The sequence below is a fragment of the Apodemus sylvaticus genome, chromosome 4 (genome assembly GCF_947179515.1).
Source record: "Apodemus sylvaticus chromosome 4, mApoSyl1.1, whole genome shotgun sequence".
Lineage (NCBI taxonomy): Eukaryota > Metazoa > Chordata > Mammalia > Rodentia > Muridae > Apodemus > Apodemus sylvaticus.
The window spans coordinates 48,932,424-48,954,854 of NC_067475.1; positions in this window are offsets into that span (position 1 = coordinate 48,932,424).

Sequence of the window (22,431 nt, forward strand, 5' to 3'; positions counted from 1 at the left end):
ATTCAACATTATTTCTTAGTTTAGCTTCCTTAATATGCTTAAAACAATTAGTTAAGACAATATATACAATGTGACCCCTATTATATAAAGGTGTCAGAACCCCCCATGTGTGTCATCAAATTCTATAAGTGGAAAAAAATTGGATGTTGGCACTTCCTCAGACTATCATAAAATCTAAAATTTCTTAATATGGACTCTGTAAATTTAAAATGGTCAATACAATATAAATGTAAAGTACTAAACCAGTCAAACCATTACACAGATTCATAGTATAAAACTTTGATTATATTTAAAAATAAAAGTGCCAGATAGGATGGAAGAAACTGACAAAAGATATTTTTGGAGGTGGCCACTTGATGACAGCAAATGTCACTGACTTGAAATATTTAGGAAAATGCATCAGGAACAGCTAGAATACCAATTAATGATGAACTGTAAATTATGCAAATGTCTAGATATTTTTCCAAATAAAATGAGAATTTGGATTGGAGAAATGTCTCAATCTAATGTTGTGTTTCAGATACAGAATTTAATGGATGCAACAATGAAAATAGGTCTATTATCTCAGGATTACACAATGACAAGCATCAAAGACAATAGCCAAGATTGGAAAATAGTGGCTGTACTGCTAGGAAAATAGCTAGTGAAATTTTGACCAAATATAATCACTAGAATCTGTCAGGGACGACAAGCAGAGCTTGAGAACCACAACATGACTCCATAATTTGAATAAATAAGTAACATTTCTGCCAGTTTCAGTAGTTGGCAACAGCGAAGACAGTGGTGAATAAAGAATGCTGACTCTTAATTGTTTTACTTAATCCTTAATTAAGAGACAAGGAAAATAAATAAATCTATACTGAAATACACAGTAGGTAGTAAGATGCACAGATTTGGCCATCAAAGAGACCAGATTTTCGACTTTATGAAAAATCATAAATATTTGAGTTATAAAATAGTGAGATTCAATGTTGATCACAGAAAAGGTTTTATAAGTTTGGGTTAAGAAAAGACATAAGGAGATGCTAAGAAAATGAATAACCCATTTTGATATAAATAGGAACTTCATACCACATATTTCCCAGTCTCAGAAATTTTTTATATACTTTTGTCTTCTTCAATTTCAAGAGATAAGAGGGAAAGAGATGCAACTACCAGTCTCATCTAGAGACTAGAGAGTCTAGGTGACCCTTAGAAGAACTAAACCATAACCCCTGCAGAAATAAAAGGGGTCATAGAAAGTCTTCCAATCAACAAAAAAGCACAGGACCAGATGGTTTTAGTGCAGAATTCTATCAAACCTTCAAAGAAGACTTAACACCAATACTCTTCAAATTATTCCACAAAATAGAAACAGAAGGAACACTACCCAACTCGTTCTATGAAGCCACAATTATGCTGATCTCAAAACCACACAAAGATCCAAGAAAGAAGGAGAACTACAGGCCAATATCCCTTATGAATATCGACGCAAAAATACTCAATAAAATTCTTGCCAACTGAGTCCAAGAACACATCAACATGATTATTCACCATGACCAAGTAGACTTCATCCCAGGGATGCAGGGATGGTTCAATATGTGGAAATCCATCAATGCGATCTACTATATAAACAAACTCAAAGAAAAAACACATGGTCATTTCATTAGATGCTGAAAATGCTTTGAAAAAAATCAGCATCCTTTCATGCTAAAAGTCTTGGAAGGAACAGGAATTCAAGGCCCATACCTAGACATAGTAAAAGCAATATGTAGCAAACCGGTAGCCAACATCAAACTAAATGGAGAGAAACTTGATGCAATCCCACTAAAATCAGGGACTAGACAAGGCTGCCCCCTCTTTCAATATCTTTTTAATATAGTACTTGAAGTTCTAGCTAGAGCAATTAGACAACATAAGGAGGTCAAGGAGATACAAATTGGAAAGGAAGAAGTCAAACTATCACTATTTGCACATGGTATGATACTATACTTAAGCGACCCAAAAAACTCCACCAAAGAACCCCTACTGCTGATAAACAACTTCAGTAAAGTGACTGGTGATAAAATTAACTCAAGCAAATCAGTAGCCTTCCTGTATGCAAAGGATAAGCAGGCTGAGAAAGAAATTAGGGAAATGACACTTTCACAATAGCCACAAACAAAATAAAGTATCTTGGGGTGACACTAACCAAACAAGTGAAAGATCTGTATGAGAAGAATTTCATGTCTCTGAGGAAAGAAATCGAGGAAAATGGAAAAAAAATCTTCCATGCTCGTGGAATTAATATAGTAAAAATGGCCATCTTACCAAAAGCAATCTACAGATTCAATGCAATCCCCATCAAAATCCCAACTCAGTTCTTCATAGAGTTAGAATGTGAGTAACAAAAAACCCAGGATAGCTAAAACTATACTCAACAGTAAAAGAACTTCCAGGGGAATCAATATACTGGACCTCAAGCAGTACTACAGAGCAATAGTGTTAAAAACTGCATGGTATTGGTACAGTGACAGGCAGGTAGATCAATGGAATAGAATTGAAGACCCAGAAATGAGCCCACACACCTATGGTCACTCAATCTTTGACAAAGGAGCTGAAAACATCCAGTGGAAAAAATATAGCCATTTCAACAAATGGTGCTGGCTCAACTGTAGGTCATCTTGCAGAAGAATGTGAATTGATCCATTCTTATCTCCTTGTACTAAGCTCAACTCCAAGTGGATCAAGGCCCTCCACATAAAACCAGACACACTAAAACTAATAGAAAAGAAACTGGGGAAGACCCTTGAGGACATGGGCACAGGGGAAAAGTTCCTGAATAGAACACCAATAGCTTATGCTCTAATATCAAGAATTGATAAATGGGACCTCATAAAATTACAAAATTTCTATAAGGCAAAGGACACTCTCAAAAAGACAAAGCAGCAACCAACAAATTGAGAAAGGATCTTCACCAACCCTACATCCGACAGAGGGCTAATATCCAATATATACAAAGAACTCAAGAAGCTAGATGCCAGGGAGTCAAATAACCCTATTACAAAATGGGGTACAGAGCTCAACAAAGAATTTTCACATGAAGAATGTCGAATGTCTGAGAAGCACCTTAAGAAATGTTCAACATCACTAGTCATTAGGGAAATGCAAATCAAAACAACCCTGAGATTTCACCTTACACCAGTTAGAATGGCTAAGATTAAAAACTCAGGAGACAGTAGGTGTTGGCAAGGATGTGGAGAAAGAGGAACACTTCTCCACTGCTTATAGGAATGCAAGTTGGTACAACCACTCTGGAAATCAGTCTGGCAGTTCCTCAGAAAACTGGGCATAACACTTCCAGAGGACCCTGCAATACCACTCCTGGGCATATACCCAGAGGATTCCCCAGGATGCAATAAGGACACATGCTTCACTATGTTCATAGCAGCCCTATTTATAATAGCCAGAAGCTGGAAAGAACCCAGATGTCCCTCCATGGAGGAATGGATACAGAAAATGTGGTATATTTACACAATGAAATACTATTCAGCAGTTAAAATCAATGAATTCATGAAATTCTTAGGCAAATGGTTGAATCTGGAAAATATTGCAAGTGAGGTAACCCAGTCACAAAAGAACACTCATGGAATTCAGTCACTGATAAGTGGATATTAACTCAGAAACTCTGAATACCCAAGACACAATTCACATATCAAGTGACTCCCAAGAAGAAGGAAGGAGAGGTCCAGTATCCTAACAAGGCTTGATCCAGCATTGTAGGGGAGCACCAGGACAGAAAATAAGGAGGGGGTTGATAGGAGAATGGGCGGAGGGAAGAGGGCCTAGGGAACTTATGGTGAGGGGGGAATCGGAATAGGGAAAATCATTTGGAATGTAAACACAGAATATAGAAAATAAAAAAGAAGAAGAAGAATGAGACAATAGCTTGCTGGTGACAACTGTTCTAAATTGACGGAAGTGAACATAAATCACTGACTAGCGTCTGCTGGCCATTCTACCAGCCTTTCTTCCTAATAATTGGCAACAGACCTATAAGTAGTCACTTATCCCATTGGAAGATTAAATGATGCCACATTCCTCGTCCTGAAATTGAAAAAATGTTGCTCTATTTTAAATGATACTTAAATGCTCATGTTCTTCATGTGCTGATTTCACGCTGCTTTTCAAGGGAAAGATGTAATACCACACCTAGTGGCCATCCATGGCCAAATCTCCCTCCCTTTATTATGCAGTTGCTCTTTCTTCCCTACCGCTTTTTCACATTCTTTCTCAGTTTATTGCTTTTAATTTTCCAAGAACTCAAATCTTAGATGCATCTCCTTTACATATCTATATACCTTCTCATCATTCTTACTTATTCCCTTTTATTATAAGATTCTAGACAGAATCCAACAGAGAATAAATAAATCTAGAAGAAATTGACCATTAGTCATCCATCAAAAATTTTTATTTGTTATTTGTTGTCTTATAAAGTCATTAGTCATGTCTGTTATTCAAACCTTTTGATTGTTTAATATTGAACAAATCATAACCTATATCACCTATAAAATGAATTCAAATGGAATATGAGTTGTATCCTGAGTATTCTGAACTTTTTGGAAAATATCTACTTATCAGTGAGTACACATCCTGTATGTCCTTTTGGGTCTGGGTTACCTCACTCAGGATGCTATTTTCAAGTTCCATCCATTTGCCTGAAAAATTCATGATGTCATCGATTTTAATAGCTGAATAGTATTCAATTGTGTAATTGAACCACAATTTCTGTATCCATTCTTTTGTTGAGATTCATCTGGGTTGTTTCCAACTTATGGCTATTATGAATAAACCTGCAATGAGCATGGTGAAGCATGTGTCCTTGTGGTTTATTGGAGCATCTTCTGGGTATATGCCTAGGAGTTGTATAGGAGTTGTGTATTCAGGTAGAACTATTTCCAATTTTCTGAGAAACCACCAGATTGTTTTCCAGAGTGATTGTGCCAGTTTGCAATCCTACCAACAATAGAGAGTTTCTCTTTCTCCACATCCTTGCCAGCATCTGCTGTCACCTGAGTTTTTGATCTTAGCCATTCTGACTGGTGTAAAGTGGAGTCTCAGATCTGGATTTGCATGTCCCTAATGGCTAAGGATGTTGAACATTTCTTTACGTACTACATGTACAATGACTATAAAAGGAGATGGCAACTGAACTGAGTAAAATGCTTTTACCTTTCAGTTTTTAATCATATAAGAAGTCTTTTACTAGGTACAATTTAGAACAGAAAAAGTAGAAAGTTCTTCCTGCCTCATTGAATTTTAATGACCAACAGAATCATGCTCTGAATACTTGAGTTATTGCACATCAAATTTATTTTCTATGTTGCTGAAGAATTGCACATTTTAATTAAATTTAAAGTTTCCACCAGGAAAAATAACATTGCATGAGAAATGGTTAGTAATGTGTTAAGAAAAATGGCATTTCACCACTGTGACCATTTTTATATCTACATTATTTTTTAAACAGTGAAAACATTGTATTTGATAAATGTCTTAAATAGCTGAATATTTTTGCCATTGATGCATGTGCCTTTAAATTATGAAGAGTCATAAGCTATATGTATCCATTACAAACACATCTATACAAAGTGGTAACAATACTGTTAAAATAATAATGATAGTAATCTTGCTGGGTTTTGATGATTTTTCTGATGCAAACATAAAGTATACTTGTTAATAACATATTTTCAATTTTTATATCATTTTAGTATAACTTTCAACTTTAAAAACTCATATGTCTGATCACTATTATTATTTTAAGGGGATAAATTCAAGAGTCTTGATGTGTTCAAAAAGTACAATCTGAAGATTGAAGGATTTATTTTCTTGTGGTATCATAGAAACAGAGTATTTCTATTTTCATTGCAAGCTTTATAAGACTTTCAAACACACCCGAGGCTTAGAAAACAATACTTAGGCCATTTGAAAAAAATTAATCTCTTAATAATAATCACCTACTGATTTTCTCATTCAACTGTTAGTTTATGTGGTTATTGATTCCCTCCAGATATAAACACTGTAGGAAACACAAACTAAACAGGATTTCCACTCACCTGAAATTAAACTTGATATCATATAATTTTAATATAGAAAATCTAGAAAAGAGTAGTTACATTCATGCACACACATATGTGTCAGATAAAGGAAGGAAATCCACTCTAAGAAAGTCAAAATGAGATATCAGAGATATTTATCAAATCGTTAAAATTAGTTTGTTGTCAGCATTGTTGTACATACTATTATCAAATTATTGCAAAAGGGTGTCTGACAAGGTTTAATTGTGCCAACAATATCTATTGTATTGTTTAAATCTAAATCATAGATTATTATTAAGAATTAAAAAACAGTGCTTCCATTTCAGAAAAGTGTTTTATATTGTTAATCAAATAAGAAAACAAGTAATTTGCACTATTGTGGATACTGTAACTCCAGAATTTGTCTGTTACTTAGAAATAATACTGAAGAAGGAATAATAAATTCTGTGAGTGGCAAGGGTACCAGAAGGTGGCTACTGAAAAATTAATATGGATCTCCCCTGTGAGTAGAGAGGGTGTTCCAGGAAGTAAGCAGGAAAATTCAATCAGACTGGAAATGAGTGTGTGGCTGAGGAATCATTCAAAGTAAATGGACACAGTTCAAGTCAAAGGCAGAGGACAAACAGAGTTTTATGGAAATATGCAAGTACTTACTAGAAAGTTTTGTGTCACCTGTAAACTTAACAGAAAACTCTAAATTGGAATGTCCTCTGCTGCCAGGAAGTGCGTGTGATGTGATTATGCTTATTTCAGTTTGCTACTTATGCACATTGTATAATTTCTTCACTATCGTATATTATATATGTTATTTATATGAAACAATTGCTAATATCTTGAGACAATGTGAATATCATAATTGTAGATGATGGTGAGCCAAGCAAAGAAGGCATGTGAGAGTTAACTGCAAGCTCCACAGACACAGAAAGCAGGAATCTGGGAAGCTGTGCAGAGGTCATGAGGGTTGAACTACTGTGATGTTATTATAGCTGGAGACTTACTTGCATTGTCAAGCATCTACTCCAGGAAGTAATGATGACAGTGTACCCCTAGGTTTGTAATTAGATGACTAGCTCAATGTTAGAGCTGGAAGCTGTGCTATGTGATTCAAAATCTTACATAATCCTCATTGCAACAACAAAGTTGTCAGTTCTTACTTTAGTCATGAAATGATGGTTAGACTTAGAGAGAAAGCTCAATCTAAAGGAAATTTATGGACAAAGTGTTGAGGAGAGATTGAAGGAAAGGCCATCCAGAGACTGCCGCACCTGGGGATCCATCCAATTTGCAGACACGAAACCCAGATACTATTACTGATGCTAAGAAGCACTTGCTCACAGGAGCCTGGTATGGCTGTCCCTGCTAGAGCCTGAGCAATACAGAGCCCAACCATCAAGCTGAGCACAGCCACCCAAATGGAGGAGTTAGGGGAAGGACTGAAGGAGCAGAAGGGGTTTGAAACCCCATAAGAACAACAATATCAACCAATCAGACACTCCAGAGCTTCCAGGGACTAAACCACCAACCAAGGAGTAAACAAGGAGGGACCCATAGGTCCAGGTGCATATGTAGCAAAGGATTGTCTTATGTGGCTTCAATAGGAGGGGAGGCCCTGGTCCTGGGGAGACTTGATTCCCCAGTGTAGGGGAATGCTAGGGCAGTGAGGTAGGAGGGAGGGAGTGGGTGGGTAGGAGAGCTTCCTCATAGAAGCAGGGGGAGGGGGAGGGGCTATTGGTTTTGTGGATGGGGAAACCAGAAATACTACATTTGAAATGTAAATAAATAAAATAATCTATTAAAAAAGAAAAAGCAAGCAAGCAAACAAACAAAAAAAAAAACTGGTGATACTGCATTCTTCTTTTACAGAGGACTCATCTTCAGTTACCAGAATCTACTTAGGAACCTGCAATGCCTACCTCAAAGACATTAAACGCACCTCCATTCATGCTCTTGTGCTCTCTCTCTCTCTCTCTCTCTCTCTCTCTCTCTCTCTCTCTCTCTCTCTCACACACACACACACACACACACACACACACACACACACGCTCATGCACACTAATGAAAGTGAAATTAATAAAATTGTGCTTAGATGAGTAATAGTTTTCAAAAGTCCATAGGTTAAAGCTAGAAATTCTGAGATTAATAAGGTTGAGTAAAGCTGTTAAGCATTCACCCCTCTTTAAGTGCCTCAATAAGTTTAATCCGCAAGTCAGATGAGGCTAAGGCTCTAGAGACTCCACCAGTCAAATCTAGTTAGAGAAATGAGTTAATGCTATTCAGAGATCTAAAAATCACCACCCCGGTTATTGTGGGCTTTGAATCTCTTTGATGTTTCTATCCTATGGAAGGAGAAATGCTGCTGGACACAGATCACAATCTAGTACCAGCCTCAGACTAAACCATGCTCAAGAGAAGCAGAACAGAATGATTTTCATTTTTAAAAAGGTTTGCGGTTTCTTTTAAGAGAATTTAGAAAACAACCCACAGTATTGATTGAGGTGAAGGTATAGATCTGCAAAATACCACAATGTTCTTTTACATACTGTAAAGACAGAGGAAAAACTATTCCATTGAGGAGACAATTAACTCTTCAGACAAATTCTGACAGATGCTATAACCACAAGAAAACAGACAAGTACAAATACCTACACACACACACACACACACACACACACACAAGCATTCAGACATACAAACATGCCCATACACTACACATACACACACACATACATATGCATGCATACACATACATACATACATACATACATACATACATACATACATACATTTATAATACATATTTCATTCATCTTGAAAACAGCCTGTGATAAAGCCTGCAATTCACCTGGTCATAGGTTTATCCTATAGGATGGAGATTCTTTAAAACAACAAAAGCACATTATCCTTCTTATTTCACAGATATTAAAGGCAAAATTGAATTTTACTAAGCACCATGTGGACATACTGTATTTTAACAGAAATCATCGTAATGATATTCATGCATACATTCCTATGTTAGTGTTTTGTTAGTGTTTATTAGTTACAAACATCATTCATTTTCTTTAAAAAAATTACATATTCTAAACAAATAAATTGCATCTCTTTGATGATATTATTTCACATGGTTAAAAATCAGATATTTGAAAATTGTGTTGAATTTTGTTGTGTTAATGCACTAGTGTGTCTATTGGTAATGTTTCACCAATGTAAAATACTAGAAATTTTATTCACATTTAAAGTAATTCACATTATTAATAATATCTAATTAACTTTAAAATTTGACATTTACTGTACCATGAATACGGTTGGAACATTAACAAAATAAACATGACAAATAGTCCAACTAGATCAATCCTACTATATTTTAAACTTTAATTGTATCAAAAATGAGATATTAATACCATTTTTCTATCTTATTGTAAATATGCATTATTTGGAAAATCTATATTGTGATTTAACAATGTTTTTAATTATTTTCCTTCATATGAATTATTTCTGAACACAAAAATGTATCCTTTTTATGTAGTCAGTAAAGATAAATGAATACAAAGAACCATGTGTTTCAAAGATAAAATGTAAATAAAGGTGATAAATTCTCTTACTTGTATTTTGCATAAAATAGAAATAGATGTATGTACTGACAATGCTAGAATTTGAAATCAAATTCATAAGACACAGCATAGACTCTGCCTGACACCCTATGAACTCACCGATCTAGATCTGTCTTTTATTCTAGTTCTTGCATACTATCAAACTCACTTATCCATATTTTGCCCCTGTCACTAGACTACAGTTTGCTAGATCAAGCTTCTGTAGAAGAGCTGTGACAGACAACTATTTACCCTTTGTCTCAAACCTCAGCTTATGGAGTTGAAGTATAAAATGTTGTTACGGCACATGGTAGGTGTGAATGTTTATTCATTTTATTAAAGACAGGTTCTCTTAATGTAGCCCAAGATAGCTCCAACTCACTACCCCCTTGCATCAGCATCGCAAGTATTGTGGCTACAAATATGTTACACCATCACATGTACTCACTAGCGATAATAATAATAATAATAATAATTGAATGACAAAAGAAAAATCACATTTACATGTTTCCTAAATGTTAGATATAATAATTTCAGGAACGTTATTTAATCTTATTTCATAAACATGTTCTTTGTTAAATATCATGAAGACAGTCTTTGATAGTTTGTAAATTCATTCAGAATTTAGCACCTGAGATATTTACTGGTGACTGATACACAGGGAATAATTACCATCCTGTGTGGCCTGATAATGAAAAAAAAGTTAAATAAATATGCTCAGAATAAAAATGTATGATTATTTAGAACAAAATTAATTTAAAATATTGGCATATATTTTATTGTTTTTAATACTTATAATGTATTTGTCATTAGCCAGAGCTTAATACACATAAGATTTTAACATGTTTATATAAAATAAGAATATTTCTGACTCCTTTTCAACTATATTTAGTAAACATTATGGCCATGAAGCCTTGTAAATTAAACTTCCCAAATAAGATTGGTGGAATAACTTAGGTAAATAGAAACCTCACTCTTCCTACTCAAGAAAAGTTACCCCAGCTGGTACTAATTTCATCTGGTATAATTTCACACAGCCTCATGGTTTTCAGCTATGCTGGACTATATATAGTGTAGAAGGTTAAATGAAGTGGCAGCTCTCCCATACTTTACGCAAAGCCCTCATTCGTACTGCTGCAGAGAATTCTGGTAGTGTGACTGCCTGTGCTTACCAATAATCCTTGATGTAACCACTCATCAATGCTCTGAAGGTTAGCACAATGAGCTTCCCAAGTTAGACTTTTTTGACTCACACTTTGGTGTTTCATTTTGTTTCCCTATATGGATGAAGTAGGTGTGTGTCTATAGGTTTTATTTTCCAGAGAAGAGTTGAGACAACACACAGGATTTTTAAATGTAAGGTAACTGAGCTATCTTGTTGGAATTGTACTTGTAATAGTGAACATTATTAAATCTATTCTATCTGTAGCTAAATATGTAGGAATCCCATGGTCTCAATATTTTGGTTGAATTGTGTTGTAGAATGATTTATGACAATCACAATATCCCATGAAATTATGGAATGTCCCTTACTGGAGTCATAGGATAAGATAACACTGTAGAAGGAGGAAGAATGTCATTTTGACAATCAGGATAATACACTGTAAACAATGGGGAGATTTAGAAAGTTTCCAGCGATCACAAAATGCTACTCATCATTTGTCACATTTATTTATTTTAAATCTACCACCACATTTCTCCAAAAACACATAAAATATATAAAAGGTGCACTTACAACTGCAAAATTCAAAATACACAAAAATCAAGACAAAATAATATTAATAAAGAAGTGTAAAAAGCAAATGTTGGGAACAAGGAGGTTCAGAGTTTAATCTACACCCAAGGTAAGCTATAAATGAATTTCTTGGCTTTGGCCAAAGATTCAAAGAAACGCGGGCTCATTTGTGTGATTAAAATCCTTCATCTGTGTATGAGGGGCAGTGAAAATGCTCCTAACATGAGTACTGATTATTTATTATATGACAAAGAGACTGAACTGTCATGAAGCTCATAAAAAATACTTCAACTGTAAATAAAAGGGGAATTTAAACCATGCAGCATGATGTCAGCACATGAACAAATACTTGCATAGTTGATCAGGCATTAATATGTGAGGAACTATCATCAAAGATTTGATAAAAAATTTTATAGAATATATGTCAGAGTATGTGCCAGTTCATGACAAAGTTTGTTCATACAAGTGTAGTAGCTAATGGGTAATGTGCTCTAACATTACATTATGCCATTATCCAAACTTTGGATAGCCAGACACGTTGAAATGCATTTGTCAACCAAGCAACTGGGAAGCAGATGGGTAGATTTCTGGGATTCACTGGGCAGGTAGGTTAGTTTAACTATTGGTTTTCAGGCCAGACTGTGATACTCTTTCTTTTCATTTTTTTACTTATTAAGTAGAAAAATATTTAATGTTCATGAAGTGGATGACATAATACAGTTAAAATACCACTATGGAGCAAATAATAAATTTCTAATGCAATTTAAATAGAAATTTTCAAAACAAGACCTGGTGCTTGAGCAGTGACAGCAGAGGTTGACTTGTGATGGCTTCATGCACAGGTACAGCACATGAAAATGATCACACACAAAATTACCATCTGTGAGTTATGACCCAACCATTACTACGAAAATATTATAGGATGAATCCCCAGGTAGAGCAGCCTCTTGGTGGCCTTTACTTCAGTCTCTTCTCCACACATTTTCTCCCTTATTGCTCCTGTATTTTGTTCCCTTTCTCAGAGGAACCATAGCACCCTCACTTAAGTTCACCTTCTTCTTGAGCTTCCTGTGCTGGGTGAATTGTTACTTGTTTATTTTGAGCTTTTGGGCTAGCATCTACTTATTACTGAGTGCATACCATGTGTGTTCTTTTGTGATTGGGTTATCTCACATAGGATGATACTTTCTAGTTCTATCCATTTGCCTAAGAATTTCATGAATTCATTGTTTTTAATAGCTGAATAGTGTATATATACCACAGTTTCTGCATCCATTCCTCTGTTGAGGGACATCTGGGTTGTTTCCAGCTTCTGGTTATTATAAATAAGGCTGTGGTGAACATAGTGGAGCACATGTCCTTATTACGTGTAGGGCCATCTTCTGGTATATGCCCAGGAGTGGTATAGCTGGGTCTGCAGGTAGTACTATGTCTAATTTTCTGAGCAATCGCCAAACTGATTTCCAGAATGGTTTTACCAGCTTGCAACCCCACCAATGGAGAAGTGTTCCTTTTCCACCACATCCTCTCCAGCATCTGCTTTTCCCTGAGTTTTTCATCTTAGCCATTCTGACTTTGTGAGGTGGAATCTCAGTGTTGTTTTGATTTGCATTTCTCTGATTTCTAAGGATGCTTGAACATTTTTTAAAGGTGTTTTAGAGCCATTCGAGTTTTCTCAGTTGAGAATTTGCTGTTTAGCTCTATACCCCATTTTTTTTTAATAGAGTTATTTGACTTTCTGGAGACTGAATTCTTGAGCTTTTTGTATACATTGGATATTAGCCCTCTATGAGATATAGGGTTAGTAAAGATCTTTTCCCAATTTGTTGGTTTCTGTTTTGTCCTATTGACTGTGTCCTTTGCCTTACAGAAGCTTTGCAATTTTGTGAGGTCCCATTTGTTGATTCTTGTTCTTAGAGAATAAGCCATTGGTGTTTTGTTCAGGAACTTTTCCCCTGTGCCCATGTGTTCAGGATTCATCCCCACTTTCTCCTCTATAAGTTTCAGTGTGTCTTGTTTTATGTGTAGATCCTTGATCCACTTGGATTTGAGATTTGTACAAGGAGATAAGAATGGGTCAATTTGCATTTTTCTGCCTAGCAGACCTCCAGTTGATCCAGCACCATTTGTTAAAAATTCTGTCTTTTTTCCACTGGTTGCTTTTAGCTCCTTTGTCAAATATCAAGTACTTGCATGGGTTCTTTTCTGGCTCTTCAATTCTATTCCATTGATCTTCCTGCCTGTCTGCATACCAAAATCAAACAATTTTTATCACTATTGCTCTGTAGTAGAGCTTGAGGTCAGGGATGGTGATTTCCTCCAGAAGATCTTTTGTTGTGGAGAATAGTTTTTGCTATCCTGGATTTTTTGTTATTCCAGATGAATCTGAGAATTGTTCTTTCTAGATCTATGAAGAATTGATTTGGGATTTTGATGGGGATTGCATTGAATCTGTAGATTGCTTTTGGCAAGATAGCCATTTTTACTATATTGATCCTGCAAATTCATGAACATGGGAGATCTTTCTATTTTCTGAGACCTTCTTCGATTTCTTCCTTTAGAGGCTTGAAGTTCTTGTCATATAGATCTTTCACTTGCTTAGTTAGGGTCACACGTAGGAATGAGATATGATTTTGGACTATTGTGAAGGGTGTCATTTCCCTAATTTCTTTCTCATTTTGTTTACCCTTTGAGTAGAGGAAGGCTACTGATTTGCTTTAGTTAATTTATATATCCAGGCACTTTGCTGAAGTTGTTTATCAGCTTTAGGAGTTCTCTGGTGGAAGTTTTGGGGTCACTTAAGTATACTACCATATCATCTGCAAATAGTGATATTTTGACTTCTTCCTTTCCAATTTTTATACATTTGACCTCCTTTTGCTACCTGATTGCTCTGGCTAAGATTTCAAGTACTATATTGAATAGTTATGGAGAGAGTGAGCAGCCATTTGTGGTCCTGATTTTAGTGGGATTGCTTCAAGTTTCTCTCCATTTAACTTGATGTTGGCTACCCCTTGGCAGTATATTGCTTTCACTATGTTTAGGTATGGGCTTTGGATTCCCAATCTCTCCATGACTTTTATCATGAAGGGATGCTGGATTTTGTCAAAAGCCTTTTCAGCATCTAATGAAATGACCATGTGGTTTTTTTCCTTTAGTTTGCATCCCTGGAATGAAGCCTATATGATCGTGGAGAAGTATAGTTTTGATGCAATCTAGGATCTGGTTAGCCAGGATTTTGTTCAGTATTTTTGTATCAGTGTTCATGAGGGAGATTATTCTGAAGTTCTCCTATGGAACACAAGAAGTGTATATCAAAAGGAGTATGCCATGGTTGTCTCTGGAGGGGCCCTGCCAGACCCTTACAAATACAGAGGCAGATGCTATCAGCCAACTATTGGACTGGGCATGGGGTCCCCAATGGAGGAGCTTGAGGGTGGTCTGGAGGAACTGAAGGGGTTTACAGCCCCATGGGAAGAACAATGATTTCAGCCACCCAGACACCCCAAGACTCCCAGGGACTGAACCATCAACATGGTTCCAGCCAAAAATGTGGCAGAGGAAGGCCTTGTTGGGCATCAGTGGGAAGAGTTATCCTTGGTCAGGTAAAGGCTCCTTAGAATCCCCAACAAAGGGAAACTGAGGGGGGGAGGTGGGAGTGTGTCGGTTAGAGGGGCATATACATTGAGAAAGGAGGTGGTAGGAGGGGTTGGGGGTCTTTGGGGAGGGGGGAAATTGGGAAAGGTTTTTACCATTGGCAATGTAAATGAAGACGATATTCAATAAAAAAATAACAAGAATAAAACAAAAGAAAAAAGTTCAATCTTCTTGACTAATCAGCTTCATATTCACCCCTGAGCCCCAATAAATGCCTGGTTTATCTTTCAGTGGACAGCCTGAGTCCCCCAAACCAATCTTCTTCCCTCTTGTTTCTCCTCTTCTTGTTCCAATAAAAACCTTTGCCTGTGAGTTTATGCTCTATTTCTATTTTTATTTATAATCACAGGGATAAGCTTCCTTGAACCTGCTACTAGTATCTCTTCCAACAGACTCACTGGCTACTGAATCAAGTTGAATAATGTTTATAAGTATACTCAGATATGTATTGTATTAACACATCATAGCAACCAAGGCTGTACTTCCATTATTTTATACACAAAGACTGGGCATGACACCAAACCTCTTCCAAGGTGGTCAAAGAGAGATTACAAATGTATTTAGTTTACTGCAAAATCGGGGTCTCCAATAGTTAGTCTCTAATGCCTATGATGAAAAATCTTTGTCACATAAAAATCCTTTCAAAACTATTTACAAATGTCTGTTAATGCTTAGTGTTAAAAATCAGAGGTAATAACCAACTCATTGATTTCCAAAAATAACTAACTTGATGTCAACAACATCATAGAGTTTCTTCAGGAAGTCTAAGTCTAAGTGACTTTGCTGGTCCGTGTGTTAAAATACACCAATACATATTCCTTCACAGAGATGTGATCCATTACATGGATAAAGTACAAGAGAACCTAAGAGAAAGAATAAAATACATTTCACAGTAGTTCACTCCGCAGGGAGTCCCTCCCCTAAAATTAATCTACAACTTCCTGGAGTTGCCTTTGGGAAGAGCAGTCTGGTGAGAATAAGTTCTCTCAGAAGGCGAATCGTAGCATTTAATGTCTCTCAGGCTGTGGCACAGTCCTTTTCTGTAGTGCTCTAAGAAAGAGGATAATTAAGTTTTGCCCTCTGAAATCACTCTTCAGATACCAGGAAGAGCTCTTGGATCAACTACCAGGTTTCGCCTATCTAGGACAATGATGTCAAAACATTTAGAACTAAGATTTAGTACTTCTTATAATTTTAATAAGGTATATAATTCTTGAAAAAAAAAGAAAATATTAGAGTGGACCTCCAATAAAAGCACATGTTATACTCTGGATCCTATGTTAGTGTACCATGCATTGTGAATTCAACATATCTCCTACTAATAAAGTGAAAACTTTTCCCTCTAAGATTTTGGTAATTTTTGGTGAACTCATTCATTCTGTAATGTTTCCATTCATTAAGCACTATTCTAGGTACTTAGAGCCATGACAAAGAAGATAGAGACTATTTACAACAAAAGACAATCTTTTAGAAACAAAAATGTAGTTTGTTTCTAATTCACAACGTGTTGACACTAAGTCTTACTCTGAAATCTAAATTCCTTCAGAACTAATTATAGAGTTCAGGCTGACCTCCAACTTGTGGAAATCTTGATTGCTGTGATAATAGGCATGACCTTCGAAAGCCCACTATTTTTTAAATGAATGCTATATAGAAATGTACATGTTAGATCCAGAGAAAGGGAAAGGGTGACTTTGAATGTGCTTGTTACTGCAGGTCTCACTAAAAAGTAAAGTCTAGACTGCAAGAAACAGAAAGGATTATATAAAACATTTTGAAAAAAATCATACAGGACAGAAAATGTTCATATGATAGTTGATGATAAATTCCAGGCTAGTCTATATAGATTTAGTACAATTGAAGGAACATGCCCCAATCATTTCAAATGGCCTGTGCATTCTAAAACATACAGTAGAGATAGGAATGGTGCCTCAGCAGGTAAGAGCACTTCCTGCTCTTGCAGAAAAGCAGAGACTGATACCTATCACTCACACAGAAGTTCACAATTAAACTAACTCCAAATCATTGAACTACTCCACACATGCATACATACATACATACATACATAAATATATACATACTTACATACACACACACACACAGAGAGAGAGAGAGAGAGAGAGAGAGAGAGAGAGAGAGAGAGAGAGAGAGAGAGAATAAAAGGGATGTATAATGCCAGAATCTAAGATTCTGAGAAATGATAATTCTCAGGTTCAAGGTCAGCTTGTCTCAGGTTCATAGCATCACCAACACCTTCTCCTGATTTCTACAGTCAAGAGGTACCTTGTGATGAACATACACACTTGCAGGAAAAAATCTACACACACAAATAAAATACAGAGATTCAGAAACATACGTGTATTTATTTGAAATTCCAATGTGAGTGACAGGATATATCTGACTTTACTTCATCCATTCCTGTACCATCCGAGAGGTAAGGTAGAAGAACAAATACATTCGGAGAGGTAAATGGAGAACAAATACTTACCATTAAACTATAAATATCTTTTCCTATGAAAATAATTATTTTATTGCATTATTCAGTAAAATATTTATCTCACTAGTTCATGCACAAATATAACAAAGCATCATTGGGCGTAGAAGTACCAAACTTTATCAAATTTATCCCTATAGAATGTTCAAAATACTATAGAAATCTACATGAAAAAATCTTTCCAGTCTTAGCAATATAATTAAACAACATAAACAGCAAATTAGCTTAATATTTCTGGTGGTCAACAGTATCCTATGAGGTTTTCAAATAAGTGAGTTTTATTAGACAAACTTTTTCCAAGAAAGATATATTTGTGTGTACATTCTTTTCTCTCTCTCTCTCTCTCTCTCTCTCTCTCTCTCTCTCTCTCTCTCTCTCTCTCTGTGTGTGTGTGTGTGTGTGTGTGTGTGTGTGTGTGTGTAAGGGTAGTGTGTGGGCAGGGGTGGATGTTGAGAAGGTGGTGAAAAGGTGGTAGCAATAGTGGTGTGTGTGTGTGTGTGTGTGTGTGTGTGTGTGTGTAAGGGTTGTGTTTGTATATGGGTGTGGGTGCACATAAATGATGAGTGTGTTTGTTTATGAGGGTGTATGTATGGAGGGTGTGTGTCTCTGTGTGTGTATGTGTGTGTAGGAATTTGCAGGAATGAGGGTAGAGATAGTGGGCATAGTTGTGAGAAGTGTATGGGTGGTATTGGGGTATATATATGTGTGTGTGTATCACTACATAAGCATAAGTTAAAATTTTGAAAGGTGACATTTTCATTAAATATCAAACATTTTTAATTATGTAATATATTGTAACTACTAAGAGCCTAAAATTGAAAGCTAGAGTCCAAATATATTTATAACAAATCTATTTTAGTATGTTTTTGTAGAACAGTATATAAAGGACTTCAAGGAATGCGAATAGGTTCAGCAATTGAGTTCCTGAAAAAATTCTGAGTCTGATTCTGAGAATTACACACATGAATACATACATACATACATACATACATACATACATACATACATATATACATACTTACATACACACAGAGAGAGAGAGAGAGAGAAAGAGAGAGAGAGAGAGAGAGAGAGAGAGAGAGAGAGAGAGAGAGAGAGAATAAAAGGGATGTATAATGCCAGAATCTAAGATTCTGAGAAATGATAATTCTCAGGTTCAAGGTCAGCTTGTGCTCTTTTGTGAGGCACTGTCTCTTAAAGTAATTGCAAAAAGATTTACAAAATTCTTTATATGGACAGGAATACTTACTACTATGGTAACACACTTCAGTGCCATTATCCCCTTGTATAAGTATCCATAATTAAGAAATGTCAACTGATTTATCATCTTTACAGGATCACAATGCTTCAGTTAATTTTCTCTTCCATTCCCCTATCTTTGAGGATGTTATCCTTATACTTTCTTAAAACATTATTCTGTAAGCCCGTTCATAAAACTTCATCTATGCAAGAGCAATCAAAATAAAAACAATATAAAAAAGATTCCCAAAGTGCATTCAGTAACAATGTAGATTATTTACTGCATCATAAACTTTGCAAGGTTTATCTCCCAAAAATATCCATTTGCCACCGGGTATATTTTAAAGTTGCTCCGTGGACAATTTGCACCAGAATAATGTTGGAAAACAGTTAAAAATCTCCCCTGATTTTGCAAACACAGATGTGAGCTAACAGCTATGAAGCATATATCTGTCAAGTAGATTGAATCTGGGATATATAAAGAACTCAACAACTTGCTAATAGGATCATACACAAGCCAATAAAACATCAAAGTAGCTGTGATGAGACACTTCATAAAATGAGAAATACAGATTTTAAGTGAGACAGAAGAAATATGTTCGACACCATTAGCCTTTAGGGAAAACAAGTTAAAACTACAAGTAAATATTAATATATAATCCATGAAATTAAAGGAGAGCATCAACAAAAGCAAAGATTACAAAATGTTGTAAGGAAGGAGAAGAGGAGCTGGTGCTGAATGAATGCACAATGGAGCAGCAACAAAAGAAAACTTCTGGGGCACAGGAGAGACTCAGAAGGGAAAGTGCTTCCCCACAAGCCTGAAAACTTGAGTTTCATTCACAGGACTTTCTAACTACTGCCAGATGGGATGAGCAGCAGCCTCAGATGTTCTCCTCTCTCAGGAAGAAGAAATAGCAAACCTATGTTGCAAGTTACTAAGCTAGAGAGTCAGAGTGGAGAACTCAGGTTTTGTTTAGACACTGAGATCTACTGCAAAATGAAACTGGATGAACAAATCAGAAGTCAGTCAACTTTTGGCATCCACACCTATCCCTTGCATACACACACACACACACACACACACACACACACACACATATATATATATACATATATATGTATATATATATATATGTATGTGTATATTTATACAGCATATGTACAAGCAGTCTCAAATATACCTAAACATATGTATGTTTATAATATATATGACATATATATGTGTGTGTATATATGATATATTTCATATAAAATATATCTCATATATATAATCTAGCATGACATATAATATGTTTGTGAATGTGTGTGTGTGTGTGAGTGTGTGTGTGTGTGTGTATGTGTGTGAAACAAACAAAAGCTTGGGAGTTTTTAAAGAAGTTAACTACACACTTAACATGAGAAAGAAATAGAGACAGAGCAAAAGAAACACAGGAAGAGAGAGAGTGTTGGGAGAAAGAACACTGTACTAGCAGTAATTATTTTGGCAAAATAAATTTTGTACTCATTTCACCATTAAAATAAAGTTTTCTAGTATGTAAACAAACTGAAGTTCATAGAGATAAGTCTGCCAGTGTCTCCTCTGACAATATTGTAACATGCCAGCAATGATGCTGCAGAGATGCAAATGACTATATGTTATTAATTTAAAGGGTTAGGTCTACAGCTTGTTAATTATATTTAGATTCTACTGAGCTATGGCTTATGGACCAACCTGGTGATTAGCTTATCACCATAGTATGTATTTCCTAAGCATAGGTAAAGATCATTTGGTATGTTCTTCTTGTAAGGTTCTAAACATTACATATTCAATGACTCAGGAGGTGGGGTGGGGCTCTTCAATATGACAAATAGTTTTTAGCAAAATACCAAATAACAACAACTACCTTGTTTTCATGCATCACATTGACCTTCATATCAACTATATCAGAAAAAAATATTTTGTAAGCTTTGATTAACTTAATTTTATGAAGCATATTCTTTAAAAATACCTTCATATAGTCAAGGTTGTGAATTCTAATATAGAAAAGTTAACTCTGAATTAAAATTCTAAAATACTAAAGGATTTATTCTTTTTTAAAATTTTCTATATTCATTTTTTACATTCAAAATGCTTTTCCCTTTCCCAGTTACCCCCTCCCCATAAAACCCATAAGCCCTCTTCCCTCCACCCATTCCCCAATCACCCCTTCCCATTTCTCTCTCCTGGTAGTCCCCTACAATGCTGGATCAAGCATATCCAGGACCAGGGCCCTCTCCTTCCTTCTTCTTGGGAATCATTTGGTATGTTAACTGTGTCTTGAGTATTCAGAGCTTCTGGGTTAATTAATATCTACTTATCAGTGACTGCATTCCATGTGTATTATTTTGTGACTGGGTGACCTCACATAGGATGATATTTTCCAGTTCCAACCATTTGCCTAAAAATTTCATGAATTCATTATTTTTAATTGCTGAGTAGTATTCCATAGTGAAATAATCCACATTTTCTGTATCCATTCCTCCATTGAGAGATATCTGGGTTCTTCCCAGCTCCTGGCTATTATAAATAAGGCTGCTATAAACATAGTGGAGCATGTGTGATTACTGCATGCCGGGGAATCCTTTGGGTGTATGCTCAGGAGTGGTATGGCAGGGTCCTCTGGAAGTGTTATGCCCAGTTTTCTGAGGAACCACCAGAGTGATTTGCAGAGTAGTTATACCATCTTGCAATCCCACCAGCAGTGGAGGAGTGTTCCTCTTTCTCCACATCCTGGCCAATTTTTAATCTTAGCCATTCTGACTGGTGTGAGGTAAAATCTCAGGGTTGTTTTGATTTGCATTTCCCTAATGGTTAGTGATGTTGAACATTTGTAAAGATGCTTCTTAGCCATTCAAAGTTCTTCAGGTAAAACTTCTTTCTTTAGCTCTGTACCCTATTTTTAAAATGGTTATTTGGCTCTCTGGAGTCTAACTTCTTGAGTTCTTTGTATATATTGAATATTAGCCTTCTGTGGAATGTAGGGTTGGTGAAGATCTTTTCCCATCCCTTGGTTGCCATTTTGTCCTTTTGACAGAGTCCTTTGCCTTACAGAAACTTTGTAATTTTATGAAGTCTCATTTGTCAATTCTTGATCTTAAAGCATAAGCTATTGGTGTTCTGTTCAGGAAATTTTCCCCTGTGCCCATGTCCTCAAGGGTCTTCCCCAGTTTCTTTTCTATTACTTTCAGTATGTCTGGTCCTGGATGTCCTTGATCCACATGGAGTTGAGTGCGAGGATGTGGAGAAAGAGGAACACTCCTCCACTGCTGGTGGAGTTGCAAATTGGTACAACCACTCTGGAAATCATTTTGTCGCTTCTGCAGAAAACTGGGCACCTTACTTCCAGAAGATCCTGCTATACCACTCCTGGGCATATACCCAGAGGATTCCTCAGCATGTAATAAGGATACATGCTCCACTATGTTCATAGCAGCCCTATTTATAATAGCCAGAAGCTGGAAAGAACCCAGATATCCCTCAACAGAAGAGTAGATGCAAAAAAATGTGGCATATATACACAATGGAGTACTATTCAGCCATTAGAAACAATGAATTCATGAAATTCTTAGGCAAATGGATGGAGCTGGAGAACATCATACTAAGTTAGGTAACCCAGTCTCAAAAGATCAATCATGGTATGCTCT